The sequence below is a fragment of the Petaurus breviceps genome, unplaced genomic scaffold (genome assembly GCF_028583685.1).
Source record: "Petaurus breviceps papuanus isolate PSGF00001 unplaced genomic scaffold, PetGlider_PUasm1.0 183, whole genome shotgun sequence".
In the NCBI taxonomy this organism is placed as follows: Eukaryota; Metazoa; Chordata; class Mammalia; order Diprotodontia; family Petauridae; genus Petaurus; species Petaurus breviceps.
Window position 1 is genome coordinate 529,246 of NW_027185791.1, and position 26,023 is coordinate 555,268.

Here is a 26,023-nt window from a genome sequence, read left to right on the forward strand (position 1 = left end):
GCCTCAAACACTTAACACAAAAACTAGCCATGTGACCTTGGGCAAGTCACTTAACCCTAATTGCCCTCCAAAAAAAAAAAAGAAAGAAAATGAGAAGTTAAATCAAATCCAGCCTCAGACACTTAACAATTACTAGCTGTGTGATGTTGGGCAAGTCACTTAACCCCAATTGCCCTCCAAAAAGCCAAAATTAAAAAATATATATAAAATGAGAAGTTATTATCAATAAATGTAGTCTTCAACTTATAAAGGGCCTATGTTATAAAAATTCATTTTTATTAAAAGCTTACTTAACCCATGAAATACAAAATTAAATAGAGTACTCCTAACACGGTATCAATCGTGGCTGCCCTGGGATGAATTCTTTGGTTATTGAAATTTATGAAATGATTCTATCCTGTCCTAGATCATGGGAATTTTAGGAAAGACCTATGCCCTTGTCTTAATTCTGACAATTCTCTGTGGCCAGTCATAATTTTCACCTCAGTGTTCATAAGAAGAAAGCAAGAGTAGAAATGGAAGTACTTACATTCTTATCCTCCTGTCCAGGGGGGTTGGGCTAAGAGGAAAAAAATTAAAGAAATTATTTGTCAGGGGAAGGAAGGAACTCAGGCTAAATAATCCATATCTACTAACCTTGGAAGTCTTAAGATACATGAAGGCCCTTGGTCACATGCCTTTTTACACTATGTATAATTTGGCACTGCAACTCAGCTTCACCTAACCAGCATTGATTTATGGTTAAAAATAGATTTTTTTTGATATTTTGTATTTTTTGTATCACCTAGATTTTCCCCTGTATTTCTTCTCTTCTGCTTTCAAGAGAGTTGTCCCTTATTACAAAGAATTTTTTTTTCAGGCTCTGTAGGTTTTTGGTTTTTTTTTAGTTTACATCATTCATTTCTACAAGATTTTGAGTTACAAGTTTTTTCCCAATTTTTCCCCTACCCACCACCCCAAAACAGCGATCCCACTGAATATCCCCTCCCCCAATCCGCTCTCTCCCATATCTTCCTCCATCCTCCCTCCGACTTTCCAGTAGGACACAGTGGATCTCTATGCCCCGGTGCCTGTATATCTTATTTCCCAGTTACATGTAAGATAATAATAATAATAATCATGATGATGATGATGATATATTTTAAACATTTGATTTTAAACCTTAGAATTCTAGATTCTTTCCCTACCTCCCTCATCACCCACCCTTACTGGGAAGATAAGCAATTCAATATAAGTTGTACATATATAGCTATGCAAAACATTTCCATAGTGGAATATTGTGAAAGACTGACTATATTTCCCTCCCTCCTATCCCACCTCCCACTTGTTCTATTCTCTACTTTGATCCCATCCCTTTTCAAAAGTGGGTGCTTCCAACTTCCCTCCCCCTCCAGCCTGCCCTCCCTTCCATCATCCCCCCTCTCATCCCCTTCCCCCCTACTCTCCTGTAGGGTGAGATACCCTATTTAGTGTGTATTTCATTCCCTCCTCAAGCCAAATTCAATGGGAATAAGGTTGACTCATTCCCTTTTGCCTTCCTGTTCTTCCCCTCCATTGTAACAGTTTTCCCTTATATTTCCCCAATATGCCTCTTCTATATGAGATAATTTACCCCATTCTGTCTCTCCCCATTTCCTCTTATTATATTCCTCTCTCATCTCTTAATTTCACCTTTTAAGTATCATCCCTTCCTATTCAATTGGTGCTGTGCCCTCTGTTTATGTATACCTGTTCACATATATACACACACACTCACATATGTATTCACATGCCCATATACCTTCCTCTATAGACAAATAGCAGTTGAAGGGAATAAAAATGTGTGTGTATGTGTGTGTGTGTATATATGTATGTATGTATGCCCCAAGTTAACTGGAGACAGACAGGTTCTTTATATAAATATATATAAAGTTCTGTGTGTGTGTTTGTGTGTGTGTATATATATATATATATATATATATATATACATACATTTCTATTCCCTTCAACTATTGTCATGCTGAGAAAAGTTTCATAAGTTACAATTATCATTTTTCCATGTAGGAATATAAGTAGTTCAACTTTGATAAGTTCCTTATGATTTCTTTTCCCTGATTACCTTCTCATGCTTCTCTTGCTTCTTGTATCTGAATGTCAAATTTTCTAATCAACTCTGGTTTTTGCATCAAGAATGCTTGAAAGTCCTCTACTCCATTGAATTACCATATTTTCCCCTGAAACATGATACTCAGTTTTGCTGGGTAGGTGACTCTTGGTTTTAATCCCAGCTCCTTTGCCCTCCAGAATATCATATTCTAAGCCCTTAGATCGCCCAGTGTAGAAGCTGCCAGATCCTGTGTTATCCTGATTGTGTTTCCACAATATTCAAATTGTTTCTTCCTGGCTGCTTATAATATTTTTCCTTGATCTGGGAACTCTGGAACCTGGCTATAATATTCCTAGGGGTTTTCTTTTTGGGATCTTTTCTGGAAGGTGATTGGTGGATTCTTTCAACCTCTATTTTGCCCTCTGGTTCTAAAACTTCAGGGCAATTTTCCTTGAGAATTTCTTGAAGGATGATTTCTAGGTTCTTTTTTTGATCATGGCTTTCAGGTAGTCCAATAATTTTTAAATTCTCTCTCCTGGATCTATTTTCCAGGTGAGTGGTTTTTCCAATGAGATATTTCACATTGCCTTCCATTTTTTTTCATTTGTTTGGATCTGTTTAATAGTATCTTGATTTCTCATAAAGTCACTAGCTTCCATTTGCTCTAGTCTAATTCTGAAGGAATGATTCTCCTCAGTGAGCTTTTGAGATCCTTTTTCCATCTGGCAAATTTGACTTTTTAAGGCATTCTTCTCCTCATTGCCTTTTTAAGGTGTTACTAGTCAGTAGATAAAAGTCAGTAAGTCAGCTAACATTTATTAAGTGCCTACTATGTTCCTGGTGCTATGCCACCCAAAGCCCTGGGGAATACAAAGAAAAAAGGTCAAACCCAAACAATATCTGTTCTCAAGGAGTTCACAGTCTAATGGGGGAAATTTCAAAGTAAAGGTGTTTAAATGGAACAGCTTAGTAAGATAAATAACAACAGAACGTGTCTTTCCCCAGTTAACTTGGGGCAAATTCTTCTACAAACTGACACATATAACTAGAGCAGCTCATATCTTTGATGCTATAGGGTCATTGATATCCCCTGGTGATTTCATCATAAGCTGCTAGTCTTGTTGTTACTGCTGCATATCTCAGTAGTAAAGATGGTGATGGAAGGTCTCTCTGCTACCTGTTTTTATTGGCTTCATGTAATGTCACCTGTTTGCTGCCTTGACTCTTGTTTGCTAAGATTTAGTGACTCGAAAAAGCCTCTTTGATAAGAAACAGCTGATAGCTCAGTCACTAAATCCAACCAAGGCAACAATAATCCATGAGAATGTCCCAGGCTAATAGAGTGTTTTTTTAAATTCACTTTTTCCTGTTAGGATCAATGAGTCTATGATGTTGCCCTTTAAATTCCAGGCACTTAATTCAACAAACATTAAGTGCCTACTGTATGCCAGGCAGTGTGTTAAGCATTGGAAATAGTCATTGCCTTTCAAGGAGCTTATGTTCTTATGGGGCAGCTAGGTGGTGCAGGAGATGGTATGCTGGGCCTAGAATCAGGAAGACCTGAGTTTAAATCTGGCCCCCAACATTTACTAGCTATGTGTCCTTGGTCAAATCATTTAACCTGTTTGTCTCAGTTTCTTCAACTATAAACTGGGGATAATAATAGCACTTAACTCCGAGGTTTCTTATGAAGATCAAGTGAGATAATATTTGTAAAACTTTTGACACAGTGTAGGCACTATATGGATGGTAGCTATCATCATTATTATTGAAAACAACTTGTACTCAACATATTAAAAATAAAATTCCTACAGTAAATCATCACTGACAGGAAGACAGGCTTTTAGAATGAAATGGCACGTGAACTCTGAAGAATGTTAGAGGTTCTGTGAGGCAGATGTTAGGAGACAGTGTATTCCAAGAATGGGGAAGAGTCCCAACAAAGGCATTGCAATGGGAATTAGAATGCTATGTAAAGGACCAGTTGGATTTGGCTGTAGAGTAGGTGAGAGTAACGTGCAATGAACAAAGAAAGGAAGGACTGTGTCAGAGTGTGATGGACTTTTGTGAAAGGATGTGTGAAGTATGTATTAAATGAGAGACTAGACTTAGGGAGAGAAATCCAGAAATTATTACAACAGCTTCAGCAAGAATCAATGAGGGTGTGAACTAGCGTAATGACTGTCATTTAAGAGAAAAGGATGAATGAAATTTGCTGTCAGTTCTATATGAAGAGTGAAAGAAAGGAAAGAATTGAGGATGAATCTGAGGTTTCTAGCCTAGTTGTCTGGAAAGGCAGTGGGATTAATCAGTCAATCAATAACCTCACCTATGAGATTAGCTAACATGACAGAAAAGGAAAATGACAGATACTGGAGGGGAAGTAGAGAAACACTGATATGCTGTTGGAGGAGTTATGAACTAGTCCAACCATTATGGAGACCAATTTGAAACTATGCCCAAAGGGCTATAAAACTGTGCATATCCTTTCATCTAACAATACCACTACTTGGTCTGTACCCCAAAGAGATCAAAGAGAGAGGGAAAGGACCTATATGTACAAAAATATGTATAGCAGCTCTTTTTGTGGTAGCAAAGAATTGGAAAACAGGGAGATACCGATCAATTGGGAGATAACTGAACAAGTTGTGGTATCTTATTATGACAAAATACTATTGTGCTTTAAGAAATGATGAGGAAAATGGTTTCAGAAAAGTCTGGGAAGACTTGTAGGAACTGATGCAAAGTACAGTGAGCAGAAGCAATTGTAGACAGTAACAGCAATCGATAACATTTTTTACATGCTAGGCACTATGTTCACAATCTAATTGTAAGTCCTTATCATAAATAGGGAAGTTAGAAAAAGGAGAGACTTTTAGGGGAAAGATAATGAGTCCTGTTTTGGACTTAAAGAGTTAGATATGCCCATGGGACATCCAGTTGGAGATGTTCAATAGGCAGTTGGTGACAGAGAACTAGAGTTCAAGAGCAAGACTTGGATTGAATGTATAGATCTTGGAGTAATCTGGAGAGAATGGAACCTGAGAGAACTGATGAGATCAATGAGAGACAGACAGACAGAGAAGAGTAATACAGAGAAAAGAAGAGAGCTCAGCATGGAGACCTGAGGTGCGAGCACACAGGGATTGGGTGATGAGAAGAGACCAAGAAGAAAAGCCAGATGAGTAAGGGGAGAACTCAGAGCAGTGTCATGAAAAGCCAGGGAGGAATGGAGATAAACAGTTCAAGAATGATGAAGGCTGGGAAAAGGTCTTTGTATTTGACAGTTAAGAGATCACTGTACATAGATAGCTGTTTCAGTTAAGTGATTAGGTTGCATTCTAGATTACGAAGGGTTTCAGTGAATTAAAGATGAAAAAATAGAAACAATCAGTACAGATAGCTTTTTTAGAAGTTGAGAAGAGGAAAGATGTAGGCAAAGTTGGGATTCAAGGATTTTTTTTTTTTAGGATATGGGCAATATGGATATATTTGTAAACACTAAAGAAGGAGCCAGTAGGTAAGTAGAAATATAAAATGACAGAGAGAATAGATGTTCAAAGAGGCAAGCTCATGGAGGAGATGGAAGGGGATGGATTAAACAAATTGGTGTTCGCAAGACTGTAGAACAAAGAACGAATGGAGGAAATGTAGAGGTGACTGAAGTATGCTGTTGGAAAGAAGATCTCATGGTAGATAATATAAATTTTTTTTAGTAAAGTATGAGTTGAGACACTTTCCTGAGAAAAATAAGGGGAGGGGCGGCTAAGTGGTACAGTGAATAGGGCACTGGTCCTGGAGTCAGGAGGACCTGAGTTCAAATGCAGCCTCAGACACAACACAAAACTAGTCATGTGACCTTGGGCAAGTCACTTAACCTCAATTGCACTACCTTCCCCCTCCAAAAAGCAAAAAAAAAAATATATCACTATACCAAAAAAAAAAAAAAAAAGAAAAGGAAGAGGGGAAGTAGACTTGATGGCTTGAGGAGGGCAAAGAAAATTTGCAACAGGCATTGTAGATATAGTTAAGGTAGTTGTTATATGACTTGTGGTGACTTTGAGAAATACAGTTGTAAGAGTAGAATAAGCAGATGTTTTAAGAATAATCCAGGGTTGGCATTTTAGGAGGGATGAATGTGGATAGGACAAGGGTTAAGGGGCTCTACAGTAGGGAGTAGTATAAAGTTGGACTAGTTTTCTATGGGTCAGAATTTGAAAGGGATGAAAATAAGACCCGAGCAGGGGTGATAGTCTAAAACAGCATGACAAGGGTTGGAATGACCAGAAATTTCACTGAAGACGGACAGTGGCTCAGTTCTTAATGGTCACCTTTTGTTCCTGCTCAAAGTATTTATGGGTGGAGGGAGATAGGGAAGGATTACTTCAAAGGGCTCAGAGGGATGGAGGTTCCATATGCCTTTAGCCTCAAACTTCTGGGTCTTGCTATGCAAGTGAACCTGAGCAAGCACAAAAGCTAAACTAAGAGGGCAAGATGGGCTGTCTTTCAGTGTCCTGGGTCACATTCCTGCCTTTATTTTATTTTATTTATTTATTTATTTGCTTTTTGGATGGGGGAAGATAGGGCAATTGGAGTTAAGTGACTTGCCCAACGTCACATGGCTAGTTTTATGTTAAGTGTCTAAGGCTGGATTTGAACTCAGGTCCTCCTGACTCCAGAGCTGGTGCTCTATTCACTGTGCCACCTAGCCTCCCCCATAGGTGTGACTGGTAACAAACCTCCTAGGCTTAGAACCAACAAATACTTCTAATGGATATTCCTACTTTGGAGTGTCAGAAACACATTTCTGCCTAGTAGTGGTAGCCGCTTTCCCTTCTCTCCCTCCCTCCTTCTCCCACTAATCTCAGCTTTAGGAACGCACTAATGAAGATCCCCTCTTGTCCCATGGCTGTAGTTTTCTCCCTGATCTGTGAGAGTAGGCAAAGCTGCTTAGTTGATACTATTCCAGACTGGAGCTAAAAAAGAGAGAAAAAGCAAAGTAATCCCATGGATTAAAAAAAAAAAAGATTCTCAGCTACAGGTAAAGCATTACGATCTGAAGAACAGCAGAATCATCTCTCTGAACAGTGTCCGCTTCTGTTTTTAGTCCTTTTTGTTATTGTTCTTGCTCAGTCATTTCAGTGTCCAACTCTTCATGACCCTTGGGATTTTCTTGGCAAAGATACAGGAGTAGTTTTCCATTTCCTTCTCCAGATCATTTAACAGATAAGGACATTGAAGCATTTTAAGTGGCTTGCCCAGGGTCACACAGCTAGAAAGGGTCTGAGGACAGATTTGAACTCAGGTTTTCCCGACTCTAGGCCCAGTGCTTTATTCACTGTGCCCCTTAGATATTCTCTATCTTTATCTTATGATGTATGTTTTGTCCTGGGTCTGCTTCCTTTACTCTGAGTAATTTTACACAAGTATATGAATATTTTTATTCAAGCATATATATACACATACATAAACACATGCACACACACATATATATATATATAATATATAGACATATAAAGAGAAAAATGATTTAAAATTTTAGTAATCAGTGTCTTGGAGACTCAAAGTTTCTCCCTAGCCCCTCCACCTTATAAATTCAGTCTGTCTTTTAGAAGGGCATTACTGAAGATGAGATTGCATTGAAACTTCTATGGTCAAACTACAACCCAGACCTTAATCTGCTCAGGTTTAGGCAGAGATAGATTCTTCTGCCTAGATAACTCAAGACTGGGGGGGGGGGTCTGATAGAACAAGTATTTCCTCTGAAGATAGAATGATGGTAGGTGATATCAACCCCTGTTTAAAAGGTATTGTACCAAGATTAAGTGACCTATGTCACTCAAGCTCTCAAGTACTCAAGACCTCATTTTAATATAGCCTACCTCCCACTGCATTGAACAATTAGAGTTGATTGGCACCACTTGGAAACACCTACTCTTTGAAAAGGTATGTAACCCTGTACCTCCAAAACCCAATTCAAGCCAGTTCTGGACTGGCCTCCTCAGGGGGCCTAGTTCTGGACTATAACTCCCATGCAATGCATGTTGCCAGCTTGTGAGAGAAATAAAAAATATGGACCCAACCTAATGGTTTGTCTCTTAGAATAAACTCTGATTTGGGAATATATACACATACATATACACACATACATATATACACATATACACACATATGTATATGAATATATCTATGTATGTATGTATGTATTTAGGCAATTGAGGTTAAGTGATTTGTCCAGGGTCACAGAGCTAGTAAGTATCTGAGGCTGGATTTAAACTCAGGTCTTCCTGATTCCCAGGACTGGTACTCTATCCATTCTGCTACCTAATAGCTCCATAAATGTTTTTATGAAATCCTCATGTAACATGTGCTTGGGGTAACCATACAAACTATAGTAACTTGAACTTCTCATACAAAACATAGGTGCTTCATGTCACTCTGGCCTGGCATACTCACCCTAACTTGTCTGCACACTGGGAAGTCTAGATTCCCAGAAAAGGTCCACAATAACATGGTTGTAATCAAACTCTCTCAGGGGTCTAGGAGCTAAACCTGTTGTGGAAGGAATACATTCCCACTCATTATTATAGACCTTGAACCCTGAAATGGAGAGCTGTTATTTATACAAAACTAGCTGCTTACAAAGGTAATACATTTAAAATTTAAATATAACCATTTACTGGACTTAGCGTAAGGCAAGATTAATATTAATAGAATCACAAGGACTCAAATCAAAAGCAAGAATAATAAACATACCTCAATCTATACATAGACCTTGTTACACTCTTGCACCATTGTATTCAGTACTTATAGAAGATAGTGGGCACAGATTTATAGAAATCTGATAGGGAAACAAGTGAATGAAGAACACTCATGTGTTTGGGGTATGTTAATTTGATCCATTCAGGTATGTCTGTACCACAGGAAGATAGTTCTCTGCTAATTTTGCCCCTTCTGATCCTCTTTGCTCTCCAGCTGGGAATGTCCTTTTTTTCTTGTATTCTTGAATTGAAAAAAAATATTTAACAAGTTTCTTCAACTTACAGTTGTGAAAATGAATATGCTAACTACCTTGATTTGCTTGGGCTCCTCAATTATCCAACTAACCCAGGGGAGAGGTGTGGGACTAGCTTGACCAGTCAGGATGAAGAGTAGCTTGAAAAACCAATAATCCTTTGCAGTGAACAAGTGTAAACCCAGCTGGAAGTGCAGAATCTGCGACCCTGAAACTAACTTAAGTCAAACCAGTGTTGGGGTGGCCCTTGAGCCATCGGCTAGCCTTGGACTCTTGGAGATATCCCGTTCATTTTGATGTCTGTGCTGGAGCCTTGGATCCCCTGTTTCACCCTCTTTATCTTGTTTACTGTTTAATGTACCAAGAAGTCAGTGCCCTTGTTCCTGGAAATCTCCCCCATCATGCCTGGAACTCTCTGTACATAACACACCTCCTTCCCTGCCTGGATCAGCCCATTTCCTGCCTCCTTTGTTAGAAAATTATATAAAACACTTCCTGCTTTCCCCAAAGTGAGATGTTTCAGTGTTAGGTTGTCTGCTGTACGTGCATGTTTGTACCTGCTTAATAAAGATCATTCTTGATTTTTATAGGCACTATCTTCCTCTGGTTTTCTTCCTTTTGGGAAAGAGGGATCTAGGTCCCATAGAATTCATGCCTCAGTTTACACAGTAACCCTTAAAAGGGTATTGAGAAAATTTTATATTCTTAATGTAGTTAGCAGTTCCTTTTAAACCAGAGAACTATGAAACTCATTAGGCTGTCTCTCTTTGGACAATATAGACAAATTTATCAAGATGTTCCGTCCCCAAGATCCTGTTTTGTCCAGTCACCTTTTAGCAAACATGACTCACAGCAAAGTAGTATAAGACATCTCTCTGCCCCAGGCAAACAAGCTGCCCAGATCTTCACTTACTAGGGCTCTTCTTTGCCCAGTAAGTTTATAGAAAATAGTGCTCCTGGTACAGTAGCTTAAATTTCTCTAATCAGTTGTCTCACTCTCTTCTGAACCCCTTATAGTTTGACTTCTAATCTCTTATTCCACCTAAATTGCTCTCTCCAAAGTTACTAATGATCTCCTAGTTGCCAAATCCAATGATCTTTCCTTAATCCTCATTATCCTTGACTTTTAAAGCCTTTTCTACTGTTGATCACTCTCCTCCTTGATACTCTCTTCTCTCTAAGTTTTTGGGACCTCACCTGGTTTTCCTTCTACCTATCTGGTCTCTCCTGTTCTGCCTCCTTTGCTGGATCCTCCTCTAGATGATGCCCTTCAACTGTAGGTGTCTCTTGGCTTCTGTCCTGGATCCTCTTCTCTTCTCCCTCTAGACTATATCACTTGGTGATCTCATCAGCTTCCATGGATTTAACTAACATTTTATGCTGATGATTGTCACATCTCCCTTTTCCTACACCAGTCTCTCTCCTCACCTATGTTCTCCCATATCCAGCTGCCTTTCAGACATCTTTGACTGGATATCCAATAAACATCTTAATCTCAGTATGTCCAAAACAGAACTCATTATCAAGACATCCCATCTCTTGGCTCTTGGCATTTTTTTCTGACCATCCCCCATGCCTGAAACACTCCCTCCTCTGCTCTAACTACTGACATCCCTGGCTTCCTTTAAGTCTCAACTAAAATTCACCTTCTACATGAGAGTTTCTCTAATCTCTCTTCATTCTAGTCCTTCCCCTCTTTTAATCATTTCCTATTTATTCTGTATATAACTTGTTTGTATATATTTGTTTGCATGCTGTCTCACCCATTAGATTGTATTCCTTGAAGACAGGGACTGTCTTTTTCCTCTTTTTGTATCTTTTTGCATTTGCTTACTACAGTGTCTAGCAACATGGTAGGCACTTTAAAAAAATGTTTATTGAATGAATGAATGGGCAAGGCAGACAAACCCACCTAGTTCTTCACTCACAAGGGTTTAGCTTTGTCCAGTCAGCTTGTATCAGAGCTCAGAGCAAAGCAGTTCAAGTTGACTCTGAACAAAGTCAGCAAACCCAAGCAGTTTTTCATTCATGGAGGTGAACAAAACTTGTCCAATAAAATGCAAAACCTATCTTACCCCCTCTGCTTTTCCTCTTAAATCAGAGGTGGCAGCAGAGAGCAACATGTACTTTTGAGAGGCTTCAGGTGTCTCAAACCTTAGGGTCACTAAAGTAAAACACTTGATGCTGAACCTCTTATCCAATAAGATTAAACCTTTCTTCAATTATGTGGTGCACAGAATTCCACACTGTAACAAAAATTACTCAGAACTTCAAGCATATTCAATTTATTAGGGATACTAGTGGTCCCTAATTAATTGAGTCCAAGACCTTCCTCAAGACCCCTCTCCCCTTGGGTGCTATCTACTTTTATATGCTTAGGAGAGCACTAAAAATAGGAGGTATTACAATCCACTGATTGGTCAATTCTAAAAGAGGGGAGATCTTGTGGTTGACTAAGGAAAATGTCTATCAGCAGGCTTTCACAGGTCATGAAACCTTCCATAGGTAATCAACTCCTGCTCATTTCAGCAGGAGCTTTCCAAAGGTCATAAGACCCTTTCAACAACATCACAGAGCCTTCCACAAGTCATAAGTCCCTAATTTTTGACCAACAGTAGCCTTGGGTCCCAGGAAGTTATGGCTTTGAAGCAAAGGTCACAAGGGAGAGCACAGTAGTGATTCATAAGAGTGAGGGGCATTATTTGCAGCTCATGAACCTTATTTCAAACACAGTGTACTTAGACTGTCAAGGGGGGAGTATTAATAAATCTTTATTACATACCTCACTGATACAAAATGAATCTATCTAATAAATCAAATATAATTAATATAATTATCAAATACATAGGGGAATAATCAATCATGACTCTTATTTTACCAGCATTAACATAGCTAATTTAAACTTAATCCCATTCTGCTTAATTTACTAACACAGTCACAGATACCTATCAAATCACAATGAACTGAGCAAATACTGATTAATTTGAGGAGGGATATAAAAATTATCACAATTATGAATTTCATCATAGTTGTTCCATTCTTTCAGCTCTGTAGGACTCTGTGACCCCATTTAGGGTTTTCTTGGTAAAAACACTACTTCACCATTTCCTTCTCTAGCTCACTTTATAGATGAGGAAGCTGAGGCAAACAGAGTTAAGTCAGCTTAACCCAGGATCAAACAGCTAAGGTCTTAGTTAAAAATCTCTTAGTTAAAATGTTCTATTATCTCACTGTCCAGATGCTACAATTTAACATAGCTCCAAAAGACATTTTAATTTTATGTTGTTTCTCCAGTCTTCACCTTCCTGTTTCTTCAGTCTTCTCACATTCTTCCAATGGCTTAAATCAGTCTCCTAGTGCTTAGTGCAAACTTAGTATTTCATTTACGATTTACCAAATCTCTCCGATGAAATCAACAGTACTTATTTAATCATCCTATAATCTCCTGACAGTTAAAGTATATGTATATATTTACACATATATGCATAGTGTGTGTGTAAATATGAAATTCATGAGGCTTTCCCTTCTACTTTGACATCCTTGGGGTATATGCCCAGCAGAACAATCTCAGGTCCAACAGGTCTTTCTTTTGTTTAATTTTAAATTGTTCCGGAATGGTTGAATAGCACCACCCATGACATGCCTCTCATCCCCCCACCCTTCCAAAGTTGTCTATTTTTATTTTGAAAAAATTTTTTGTCAGTTTGTTGGTTATGACACGAAACCTCAGAAATATTTTCATTTTTATTTCTCCTATTATTTGTGATTTCTAGAATATTTTTTATATAGTTGGCAATAGTTTGCAATTCTTTTGAGGTATGTTCATATTCAGGGCTGCTTTTCAATGTTGGTGTCCCCCTGATTCATCAAACTCTTAACTGTTGATCCAAGAAACTGTAGCCTATGCAGTGGCCACATCCCAATAAACCCTTTTGGCAAAAGGGCAAATCCAGGTGTTGGTAACTGATAGACCCCCAAACCCATAATGACTGCAGGGGGCGGGGTGTCTACCACAAGCATGTGAAAACTCCCCCAGATGGAATGGGCAGATAAGAACAGTTTGTTCTAACAGCCATGAAGGCAGCTGAGGCAGGTGAAGTGGAGGGCTTAGAACTTGGTTTGACCTCAAAAGCACCAAGGTCTTCCACTGCGTCCTGGGCCATCACCAGGCATTCTGACTTTTGTCTTGCCACTGGGCTTTGATGACTCTGGAAAAGAGAGTAAGGTGGATGACTTTGTGCAACTCTGCCTCGTTTAAATCCAATTCAAGCACACGTCACCCCTTGTCACTGGTTCTCTTTGAAAAACAAAGGACAAACAACAATTCTCCATTAAAAAAATCAACATGTGGCCACTTGTTTTGTCTAAAAAGCAGTAAAAAGAGAGGTGAGGAGAAGGAATAGATTAGATATCATGTCAAGGAAAGCGTAGAACTTCAAGAAATTCAGTTAGGTGCCTTACCCTACTTAAAAGAAAAAGCCTGGAGCCTCTTTAAGTCTTAGACCTGCCCTTATTACCTTTTTGACTAATGGCATGTAGATATTTACCAATATCCCTGGCTGTTTATGAGAGACTGGGAGACTGTAGAGACCTGAGTTTGAATCCTCTGACATTTAACTAGTTGTGTGACTGGGTAAGTCACTTTTGTGAACCTTAGTTTCCAAATCTGTAAAATGAGGGTAACAAGATATCTAATACTTTACATCATAAATGTATTGTCCAGATCAAATTAGATAACATATGTAAAGTGTTTTGCAAACTTTAAAGTGTTTTATGTTAGCTCCTGTTATTATTTTTGTAAATCAAAGAAATCGTCAAACTTTTCAAAACTGAAATGAGAAATCTGTTATGTGCAGGTTCTTTTCATAATTAGGCCCCTTGTATTAAATATCCATTTTTTTTCATTTCTTACATGTCCTTTCAATGAGAATGTGATACAGTGTAATGTAACTTCAGTGAAACGTATTGGTTTTCAAGTGTGAAACCTGAGAGCGGTCTTTGGTTTATCCACCCTATTGATTACTTACTATCTGGTTACCATATTCCCTTGGCCCTTAGCTTTAAAGTAAAACATCAGAATCAACAGTAACCAAGTAGATATTATGTTTTTGCATGTGGTGTATGATTTTTTTTGGCATATCTTTATTTTTGACTCTCTGGTATTGGAGGCCTAGACCTTTTGCTTATCACCAGAGGGAAGGAAAAAGAGGGGAAAAGAGAAAGGAAGACTTAATGATGCTTTCCTTTAACAAATTTATAGTGTAGAATTAATGAGTAGGAAATTGATGGTTTTTCTTTGATGACTGATTTCCTTCTCTTGATTCTGAATATAATAGTTAGCATTTATATAGCACTTTCAGGTTTATAACCTCATTTTATCCTCACAACCCTGGTAGGCAGGTGCATTTTACAGAAGAGGAACTGAGGTGGAAGTTAAATGACTTGCCCAGTGATACACAGCTAATATGTGTCTGAGGCTGAATTTGAACTTGGGTCTTCCAAACTCCTGGTCCTTCCACTGCCTACACCTAGCTAAAGAATTATAAAACTTTCTAGAATCCTCTTTCCGCTTTCCCGGCTGACACTGCTTTGCTTTCCTTCAGTCTCTATAACCAGGGTTTAGAAGGAACAAGGCTAAAATAGTAGGGGGAACAGGGAATGATCCCTCTGATGCTTATGAACACTCTCCTCCTAGGTGGGTTTCTGAACAAGGGTATTAAAACTTTGAGTGGACATCTCCACAACACAGTGCTCTAGGAAAACATAGAAAAGAAAAAAAATTGACTATATTTTATACTTACTATCAGCTTCAGTCTGCTATAGCTTACTCCTGTCAGTGCCACCCTCCTCTTTTCTTATGCTTCAATCTTGCTTGAATACCTCTCTGCTTTCCTTGACTGATGCACAACAGTTGAATGATAGTCCCCTCCTCAAAGTCATTGGAAGTTCAAACAGATCTGCTGCATGCCTGTGAATAATTTACCCTAAGAATTCCCTATCATTCCATGAAGATCCCCTCAAAGAGTCTGTGACTCTGAGGAGGTCTTCCAAAGTCTCTCTGATCCTGGGTATTGGCAGTGCAATTATACATTCCTGTCCTAGCCAGGATTTTCCTGTCTTGGTCTAAAAAGCTATTGTGGAACTTCTATTTGAGTCTATTTATCCTGTAAAATGTAAAAGTAGAAGCAGTAGTATTTGTGTCAGTAACGTGGAAACTGGTTCTTCTGAAGGGATACAAAGAACAGATCTATGTCAAATCAGGCTCAGAGCCAACTTAGGGAATCAGATCCACTGGGTCACAAATCTCTTGTTATATATGGTAGGAAAAAATTGGGACCTTTCCTTGTTTTTCTAGGTTAAATATATGTGAATTTTGTCTCAACATGCTGAAAATATTAACAATATCTGTGCTGTGAAGCAGCAGGTGAAATATAGGGAACCTTAAATTTAATACCACCTTCATATTTGGGCCAGGTTGAGTCTAATACTAAATGCATGTGTAAGGGGAGGAAGGGATTAAAAATACCCCATTTGGCTCTTGTGCCTTGACTAGGTGAAAACACTTTTGTTTGTTTGACTCCAGCAATCAGAATTGAGTACTGTAAAAGGTCTGTGTGTGTACTTGAATCATCAAAATCATAATGTGATAAATTGGGTCGTGTTCTAAGCCAGAAGTGTCAAACACAACAGACCACATTGAGATGGCATCTTCTGATGCTCTCTGTGGAAGCAGATCAAAACGTGATTGGGAAATATTTAACAAAATTACAACACAATAGAGTGCAGGTAATGTTAATATGTGGTTTTCTTGGGTAATATGTGAGCCTGCATAATAATAATAATAATATGTGAGCCTTATTATGCTTTAGTGGTCCTATTTCTATTTGAGTTTGATCTCACAGTTCTAAGCATCTAAGACCTTCAGAAGAAGGGAGAAGCTATCTCACAATCAGAATTGGAGGGAAAGGAAGAGATTCTAAGCATTTGGATTAGAGAGGGTAGAGCAAATAGAGAGAAAATGGACGCTTGAGATGTAGCAGAAAAGGGAAATATTGAGGAGAGTCCTTGTCTCTATGATTATTTGTAGAGGAAGATCTAGGCTGAGGGAAATTCCAGGAAAAGGTTAGCTTTTTCTCATTTCTCCATCCAGATGCCTATCCAGATGCCATAGACACAGTAATGTAAAATACACTTTTGTTACCTAAATGTTTTCAGTAAACTGAATTTTGACTCATCTATCAGTGGACAAGGGGTTATCTAGATATAAATGCAAGACTGAGCAGAGAACCCAGCTGCTCCCTAATTATTAGGAATTTTCCTAACTGGGAGCTCAGTAATTGTGATTGAACTCAGAACTTTTCTTTTAAAATAAACTCCCTAAAGTTTAAGAGAAGGAATCCAAGAGGACCTTAGGGGCCAATTGTATTTCTCCAGACTTTAAATGAGCTAATTACTTAAACAAGGCATTACAAATTAATGATTGTGCCTCCTAAGAAACTGTAAATTTCTAACTTCCTAAGACATACTTTTTACTCTGATGTTTCCATGTTGTCAGGGGAAAAAAAGGTATTTTTAATCCTGCCATGATGTGGGGAATACCTTTTTCTGAAAAATTTCTTTATAGGATGAAAAAAAGGTGGTTAAAGAAAACTGCAAACATGTATAAGTTCATTGAAGGAAGGGAATGTTATTAGTTTTGTTGTTTTATCTCAGGGTATCTTGCATATGAGAGCAGCTAGGTAGCTCAGTGGATAGAGCTAGGCCTGTAGTCAGGAAGACCTGAGTTTAAATTTAACCTCAGCCACTCACGCACTAGCTGTGTGACCCTGGGCAAGTCACTTAACCTTTGTCTTAATTCACTGGAGAAGGAAATGGCAAACCACTCTAGTATCTTTGGTAAGAGAATGCCATATGGGGCCACCGAAGAGTTGGCCACAACAAAACAACATCATCTTGCATATGAATACTTACTAAAATGTTTCTTGGAATGAATTGCTAGCAATTTAGTTCTTGAAAAACTGTAATTGCATCCTATTTTTAATATATTGCCAGAATATCCAGGGACTGGGATGAGTTGGAAGGCACTGGAGGCTATTTCATTTTCGAGGACTAGTATCTAGATGAGAAAGAGCTCATGATTTTTTTTTTTTTTTAGGATTTTAGGATTCATTTTTCCTCTGTGCTGTCTAATACTGGCTTGTTTATTAGACCCAGAATTGTGCTGACAAGGTATCATTTCCAGCAAAGATGTCTGTTATTTGGTATCAAATGGCAAATAATCACACCTGTATATATGATTAAACCAAAAAAAAAATCTGGTTTCATCCTCAGGTTGATACTTTGTATTCTCTGCTTAGTGCTAAAACAACTATGTAGTAGTAGAATACATTTATCCATCTGTGTAATAAATTCTGTAGGCCAGTGTGGAATTCACAAACCTGACACTCAGATTTGAGTTCTTGGTTTCATTACATTGCTGAACAAAACTCATGAGTGACAATAACTTAGAAATACTGATGTTTGCCCTTTAAAAAGACAGTTGGTTGATTCCTATCATTCATTTTAAAAAATTGATTTCTTTTTCCTTTAAATGTGCAGAGAAGGTAACCTCCATGGAAAATTCAATGATACCATTTTGTTACTGTTTTACAGAATTTACATATCCTATATTCCTTATGTGAGTAGGAGTAGAAATGAGAGAATTAAGACAAGGGAAAAAAAGATTAATCTGTTTGGGAAGAGATTCTCAGTTTTGGAACATATGAAATATTTTATTCTCCATGGTCTAAAATTATTTTTGAAGACAATAACATACACAAGATAAAAATGTATTGATAAGTGTTGTATATGAGTTCTGCTACTCTGGGTACGTAGAGGATTTAAAAAATCCTATCTTCAAAGATAAAGGAAATGAGAGTTCTCTGAAAACCAACTTTCCCTTTTATGAGTGAATTTTCAGTCCTTGCCTAAACAAATATCAAAGAAAAAATATTAACATATGATCTATGTATTAAGTACAACTCTTCCAGAAGCACTTTTAATTCATCATTAATATAATATCTAAGATATTTCTGGCCTAGAAAGAGGCATGTCCAAACTAGCATATTCACTCAGTGGTCTCAGACATCGTTCTTTACCCCAAGACAATTTAAGGTAATGTAGGAATCTTGAACAAGGAAAAAGATAATATTTTGTTAAGATATAGTTGTGGGAGAAAAGAAAAAGACCATCGAATATAAAGGAAAAGAAATTTGATTAATAGACAACTGTTCTGTATATGCCAGAAACTGCAGGAGTGAATGGAATAACATGTTCTGTAAAACAAAGGAACTTAAGATGTGACCCAAGGTGACATATCCAAGCCTACCTATTAATGACATAAAAGATGTATGTTCAACGAAGAAGAGTTGTTCAGAGCATTCCTACAAAGAAAACTGACCTGCACAAATCATTTATATTTCAAATATCCCAGAACAGAACTACAAGAAAGATAAACAAATATAGCAACCAAGGACAAAATAAAAAAAAGAACAGCAAAGAGATCATTAGATTTTTTTTTCTAAAAGTATATTAGGAGAAAAGGGTGAAAGTGGAAGTCAAATAGAAGTAATGGTGGAGAAATAGACTTGGAACATCATGCACTAAACCTCACTCCACATCATTTATATGTGGATTATGTTTTGTGTAGGATAAATTGGAAAATGGGAGGGTGCATAAAAAAGAAGAGACGAAGATAGGAGGGAAATGTTATATTCAAGTCAGATGTTAACAATAAATGGAAAATAATTCCTGTAGGCTTTTAAGAAGAAAAGGGCTTGTAGGGGGATGGATGAAGAGGCAAAGGAGGGCTCCAAACAGGGGGAAAAAAGGGGGAAATCTTGTTTCAGTGGTAGCAGGGATTCCTACCACTGACATGTGCTCTGTAGTGGGTCTTTAATAAATGCTTGTTTCTTTACTTCCTTCTATTCTTTGATCCAGTGACTCGGGACCCTTTGCTATTCCTAAAATGAGACACTTCATCTCTTGGTTCTGGTCATTTTCATTGGCTTTCCTTCCTCATCTTCCCCTCCTGCCTTGTTTCAAGTCCCACCTGAAATCCATCTTCTCTACTAATCCCTCTTAATTCTAGTGACTTCTCTGTTGATTATCCTGTATATAGCTTGATTGTACATAGCTGCTTAAATGTTGTCTTCATTGTTGGACTGTGAACTCCTTGAAAGGAGGGACTTTGCCTTTCTTTTAGCATAGTTTCTGGCACCTAATAGGTGATTAATAAACGTCTTCTCCCTCTGTCCACATAGGGTATCATACTTTTACCTGGGGTGCTCTGCCCAAGGAAATATAAATTTTAGTCACTGAAACCTCACAAGATATTTTAGGATTTACTGGCTAGATTTCTTTCTTAAGGACCATGCCTTAAACCCAATATACTTGGACTCTCATTGATAGGCCAAGAGGTCCCAGCCCAAACCCCACAGAGTGGACATTGTTTGAGCCCAGATGGTTCAGAGTAAATGTAAATAGCAATTGTTTCTGTTTTGCCCAGAAACCTTGAGGGTCTTCTCCTCTGTATCCTTAATCACTGAATGGGCATTGCCTCCGCCAAACTGAGACCTGGGAAATCCTTCAGCTTAAAAAGGCCAAGGCTTCCCACTGCATCCAGGCCCATCTCCAGTCATCCTGATCTATTTCTTACCACTGGACACACATGGCTCTGGAGGAGAAAGTGAGGCTGGTGACTTTGCTCACCTCTCCTCACTTAAATCCAGTTCACTTGCAAGTCATGGCGTCACCTTCCTGATGCCATGATCGTCTTCAAGAATAAAGGACAAATAACAACATCCCATAAACCCTTCAAGACACGGTCATAGAAATTAAGTTCCCAAAATTCACAAATTGGTGAACTCTGGGATAGTATTATTTCCATAGTAGCACTTGCAATGCAAGTGCTTCAGTAGTAACCAGGGAAGCTTGTACTTTGGTAGTAAGAGAGCTAGCCCAGATCTGCTATCTACCTCTCAGTGTCCACAGTAGAAACTGCATTAATTAATACCTAAAAGCTTTGAGAACCCGTACCAAAATGAAGAACTCTTATGGAATATCAACTGCTTAACCTTTCACAGCTTCCTACTTGTGTTCTGTGAAGGAAACATCAGCTGTCTTCTCACCAATTCTTGTAAAGTGAAATCTATTTGCTATCACCTTTTAAACATTTTAATGAGGCAGTTGTGTCTATATCACGTAATATCAGGATTATTTTCTTCCCAGTGTTACAAGACAAATGTGCATCTACTCTCAATATTGAATGCTCCAAAGTGCAGCTAGGGACAAAACCTACCTCTGAGGGAACCAGAAACTTCTTTCTAAGTATGAGACTTTGCCAAAGTGAAGCACAAAACCCAACTAACCTAGGCTCTTTGTTTCTGTTCTTTCCCCAAATCTACACTAGTTTAGCACACAAAGAGAAAAGAGTTGCCATCCTTAGCTACAATTCATTAAGGGCATTATAGTTGGATCAAATTAGTGATGTGGAGAGCAAATTAGTAAATATGCTTCTAACATGAATGAAGCTGGCACAGTTTAACATTAACACTTTTAAACAATTACAAGAATCCAGAAAAACAAAAGTATGATTTTTAGTTTTATCAAAATATTATCCACTTGCCATAATACCATTACACTAAGATAAACAAATTAAATACTGTACTTAAAAAAAATATTCCCAGAATAGTGTTTAAAAAGAAAAGAAAAAATGATAGAAAATAAAAGACAAAAGGTATGATTGAAAGTTATTAAATTTATTAGGCAGATAGATGACAAGAAAAGGTGGAAATGATTTTAAACTGAGATGGGGAGATAGAATGGAAAGGATATTGCGGGTACAGTAGTGTATAAAGACAAACTATCTCTGCCCTCGGAGGGGGTGAAGGGAAGATTTTTCCTTACCTCCTACCTTCACCCCGGGATCAGTATTGGCAAGTTGTTAAAGAAGCACATGGCAAGCCTGATTAAGAGGAGTTCCTAGACTTCATTTTCTGACCGCCTTCTGCCTTTCTATTTCCATTTCTGAGCACAGGTCAGAGATTAGAGTTCCTGAAAATGGATTTTTCCATTCTCAAGCTATATAACAGAAATCAGGATATTGCTAAGATCCTTATAGAGACACGAGATAGAGGTAGGTCTGGTGTTGGCATGCAGCCTCAGAGGAGAAATCCTGAGCGTGGACTTTGTCAGCTTTGAGGAAGTTGCCTAGGGAGAAATCCCAAATTAGAGTATTATTAAATGTGAAAGTTTCTGAGTTGGAGTAGTAATGACTTCCTAGAAAAAGACTTTCTCAATAGCATGCTCTTTAGACAACACAAAAGATCATCAGTGTGGCTCTTAGAACTGGAGGACTGGACTTGCTTGATGGGGGCTAGGCCATCTGGACCTTACCAATCCTTCATGCAATGAATTAATTAGATGGTACAGGTCCTAGATGAATGGGAAGTATTGTTCAGTAGTTACAGTATCTAACTTCTGGGAGTAGTTTGATGTGCTATTTATGTTTCTGTTCATTCAAGGGCTGTCCTAAACCAGATTCCATTTATACATTGAGTGTTGTGCAGGAGTTGAGGACCTTGCTACTCATACATAGGTATGTTATGCATGCAGTAGGGGGTCTAAAGAAAACAAAAGCTTCTGATGAGATCTCAAACCTGTAATCACATACTTTATATATTTGATAAACACCTAAGCATTGGTTCAGACATGCCAACAGTCCCTTCAATGGGTTTCAAAAACCATAGCCAACCTTATACATACCTAAGCTTTATTTGGCAGAGTTCCACAGAATAAAACTCCAGGGTATGAAGTAATGAGTAAAAAAAGAATAGTAGAATACTGTATTAACTTTCTAGTGAACCCTGTGTTCCCTCTCCTAGGTTCTTTACAAATTAGTTTTCCCTAATTATTTATATCTGTCTTCCTTTCTGCAAAGAGCATTTTATAGTTGGAATTATATATAGTCCATAGGTGAATCTTTTTTTTTTAAAAGCAATCGGGGTTAAGTAACTTGCTCAAGGTTACATGGCCAGTTATTTCTGGGTGTGGTGCTGAGTATCTGAGCCCGGATTTGATCCAGGTCATCCCAACACTGGAGCCAGTGCTCTTACTCGCTGAGCCACCTGGCCACCCCTAAGCAATTGGGGTTAAGTAACTTGCTCAAGGTTACACAGCCAGGTGTTTCTGGGTGGATGCTAAGTGTCTGAGCCCAGGATTCGATCTCCAGGTCTTCTCAACACTGGAGCCGGTGCTCTTACTCTCTGTGCTACCTGGCATAGGTGAATCTTGATAGACATTGCTAAGTATTTTATAGCTTCTGCAGGAATTGGAATTTGGAGCAGAATTTCTATTAGTATCTCTTCTTGCTAAGTTGTGTTGATTATATATTGGAATATATAGTGTCTTTGTATGGACTTATTTTATATCCTGAAACTTTGCTGTAGTTATTATTTGCATTAATTTAAAAAATATTTATTTATTTTTTTTGCTTTTTGGAGGGGGGAAGGCAGGGCAATTGGGGTTAAGTGACTTGTCCAAGATCACACAGCTAGTAAGAGTTAAGTGTCTGAGGTCAGATTTGAACTCAGGTCCTCCTGACTCCAGGGCCTGTGCTCTATTCACTGCGCTGTGCAGCCACCCCTATTTGCATTAATTTTTACTTGACTCTAGGATTCTCTTCCCAATTTTTCCTCCACTTCTCTTATTTGGTTTTCAAAATCATTCTTAAGCTCCTCTATGACCTGTAACCAACTCATAGTTTTGTTGGAAGCTTTTGGTGCAGTAGTTCAGACTTTGCTGCCTTCTTCCTGTTCCATGCTTTTATCCTTTTTGTCCCCAAAATTGCTGAGCTTGCTTTGCTTCCTTTGCTTGCTCATGTTGCCACTCAATTACTTGACTTTTGAGCTTTTTGCCACAGTAGAACTCTCCTACCAGAAAGGGGAGCCTTGTTCCAATTGCTGGGGTTTTCTCAGCTGCCATAGCTATTAGTTGACTGCCCTCTCTAAGCCTCCACATGCTCTGGCAAATTGATCATGCACCCCAGGATCTCCACCCTAGACAGTGATCCAGATACAAGCAGGTTAAAGCAAGAGTGATTACCCCTCAGACTGGTTGCTTGGTCCCCCTACAATCTGCAGGTCAGGAGCTCTGAAGCAGCCATGTGGCAGCAGCAGGCCTCAGCCGCTTCTCACCCCAGGGGTAAAGGCCAGACCACACTCCCAAACTCCCAGTTCCCAAAGTCCACACTGCACTGACCTCTCACTTTGTCTTTGTCTTGGTTGATAATTCTGGAAACTGCCACAGCTGCTGGTGATCTGAAGTCCCTCCAGCCAGGGGCTGCTTGTGGCCACCCTAAGGCTAAAACTTCAGGCTCCTGCAAGGCTGGGCTCAGCTCCCAGAGTGCTGTGCTGGCCCCATTTTGCTGGCCTGCTGGTCTTTCTTCAGCAGGAAGTTAGCTTCTCTCTGTTATTTTGTGGGTTCTGTAGCTCCAAAGCTTGTTTAGAGTCATTTTTTACATGAATTGAAGGAGGTGGAAGCAGGGGCCACACGGAAGTCCTGTTTCTACTCCACGATCTTGACTCTGCCCCCTAGGATTCTCTAAATATACATTATTTGCTAAAAGTGATAATCGTGTTTCTTCTTTGTCTGTACTTATTCCTTTGATTTATGTATTTCTTTATTGCTCCATTTAGTATTATTGACATTTTGTTAGATAGTAATAATGATAATAGGCATCCTGGCATTGCTCCTGATCTTATTGAAAAGACCACTGACTTTTCTCCATTATATGTTTATTCTTAGATTTAAATAAATATTGCTTACTGTAGTAAGGAAAATCCATTTATTCCTTTGATTTCTAATTTTTTTTTGACAGACATGGATTTTAGATCTTGTCTAAATCTTTTTCAGAATCTATTGATATAATTTCATTGTTTTTATTATTTATATTATTAACATGGCTCATTATACTTATAGACTTACTTTTCTGAACTAATTGTTCATTCTTGATATAAATTCAACCTGATCATAATTTACAGTCTTTCTGTCATTGTAACCTATTTGCTAATAATTTTATTTTTGTTGAGTTTTTTTTTTTTGCCTTATATTTTTGGAGGCCAGTTGGGGTTAAGTGACTTGCCCAAAGTCACATGGCGACTAAATGTGTCAAGTGTCTGAGGTCAAATTTGAACTCAGGTCCTCCTGACTCCAAGGCCGGTGCCCTATTCACTGCACCACCTAGCCTCCCCATGCTAATAATTTTATTTAAAATTTTAGCATCAATTTAAATTTGGGATAGTCGTTTCCAGTTTTTTCTCCCTCTGCTTTCTTTGCCTGGTTTATGTATCAATATTATATTTGCAGCATTGTTAGAGATTGAGAGAGTGACTTCTGTTCTTATAATTCAAAGAGTTTATGTAGTATTGGAATCAGTTTTGCTTTAGAAGTTTGATAGAATTCACTTGTTAATCCGTTTGGTCCTAAAGTTTTATTCTGTTCCCTCCAACCCCCACCCCACCCTCTGAGAGTTGATTTATAGCTTGTTCATTTTCTAGTAATGGGTTATTTTAAAATCTTATTTTTGTAAACATGTGAAATTTATATTTTTGTTAAGTATTCATCTGTTTATTAATCAGTCTTTTTCCTTTCAGTTTCATTAATTTCTTCTTTAGTTTTCAGAATTTCTCCTTTGTTATTTGAGGATTTTTTGTTTTTATTCAGATGTTTTTAAAATATGCATGTCCAATTCATTGATTTGTTCTTTCTCTCTTTTGCTGCTAAAAGCATTTAGAGAAATAAAATTTCCCCTAAAGACAGCTTTAGTTGCATCCCATAAGCTTTGATATCTTTTCTCATTATTGTCATTTTCTTTGATCAAGTTTTCAATTGTTTCTACAATTTGTTCTTTAACTCATTAATTCTTTATGTTATTTAGTCTCAAATTGCTTTACTAGATATAGTTTTTATTGCATTGTTATCTATAAATGATGTGGTTAGGATTTCTTTTCTACAGTGTTTTGGTGAGGTCTTTTTGCTTCAATAAAGGGTTAGTTTTTGTAAAGGTAAGGATATTTGATTAGATAACCTCTAAGTTTCCCTTTTAGCTCTAGGTTTGACTTCTAACTTTCTACTTATGGTGACTGTTCACTAATCAGAAAGTTAGAAGTCAAAGTTCATAGGGTCATAGACCTACAACTAGAAGGGAAACTCAACAGGTCATCTAGTTGAACACCCTCATTTTTTTTTAACAGATGAAGAAATTGAGGGTCAGAGAGGAGAAGCAACTTGCCTAACATAACACAGATAGTAAATAGCAGAGACAAGACTCAAACTCTAAGTCCTGTTCTCCAGTCCTAAAAATTAATTTCCTGGTAGATACCAATTATGATTCAAAATTCAAAAATCTTTTGAACTTTGTCATTCTCCAAAAAAATTTATTAAAATACAGCAGCCCTTATTTTAGTTATATTTAAATTGTACAAGAAAAGTAGAATGCTGTATAATCGAGTCATGTAGACCTGGGTTTTTCCTCTGACACATACTGGTTGTGTGATCATAGACAAATCATATATTCTTTTTTTTTTTGGAGGGGGGAAGGCAAGGCAATTGGGCTAAAATGACTTAACCAAGGTCACACAGCTAGTGCGTCAAGTATCTGAGGTCAAATTTGAACTCAGGTCTTCCTGACTACAGGGCTAGTGCTCTATTCCCTGCGCCACCTACCTTCCCCCAAGTCATATGTTCTTTCTTTTGTCTTTGTTAATTTGTTTGTTTACTTTTAGTTTACAAGTTTCAGTTCCACAATCCCTTGAGTTTCAAATTTTCTCCCCCTCTCTCTCCACTCCCCCACCCCCATGGTGGAATGCAGTCAAGTATAGGAT

The 26,023-nt window shown here is 38.1% G+C and overlaps 1 protein-coding gene and 1 long non-coding RNA gene across 2 annotated transcripts in view; one reads left to right on the plus strand and one right to left on the minus strand.

The window, feature by feature from the left end:
* EPB41L4A (erythrocyte membrane protein band 4.1 like 4A) overlaps positions 1-26,023 on the plus strand; it is a 205,325-nt gene that overhangs the window by 21,797 nt on the left and 157,505 nt on the right. The gene's annotated exons all lie outside the window — the stretch shown is intronic.
* Positions 11,603-26,023, minus strand: part of LOC138161034 (uncharacterized) — a 72,802-nt gene continuing 58,381 nt past the window's right edge. Inside the window, exon 3 of the long non-coding RNA XR_011168251.1 lies at positions 11,603-13,309. This is a non-coding gene — a long non-coding RNA (uncharacterized lncRNA). The remainder of the gene's footprint in view (positions 13,310-26,023) is intronic.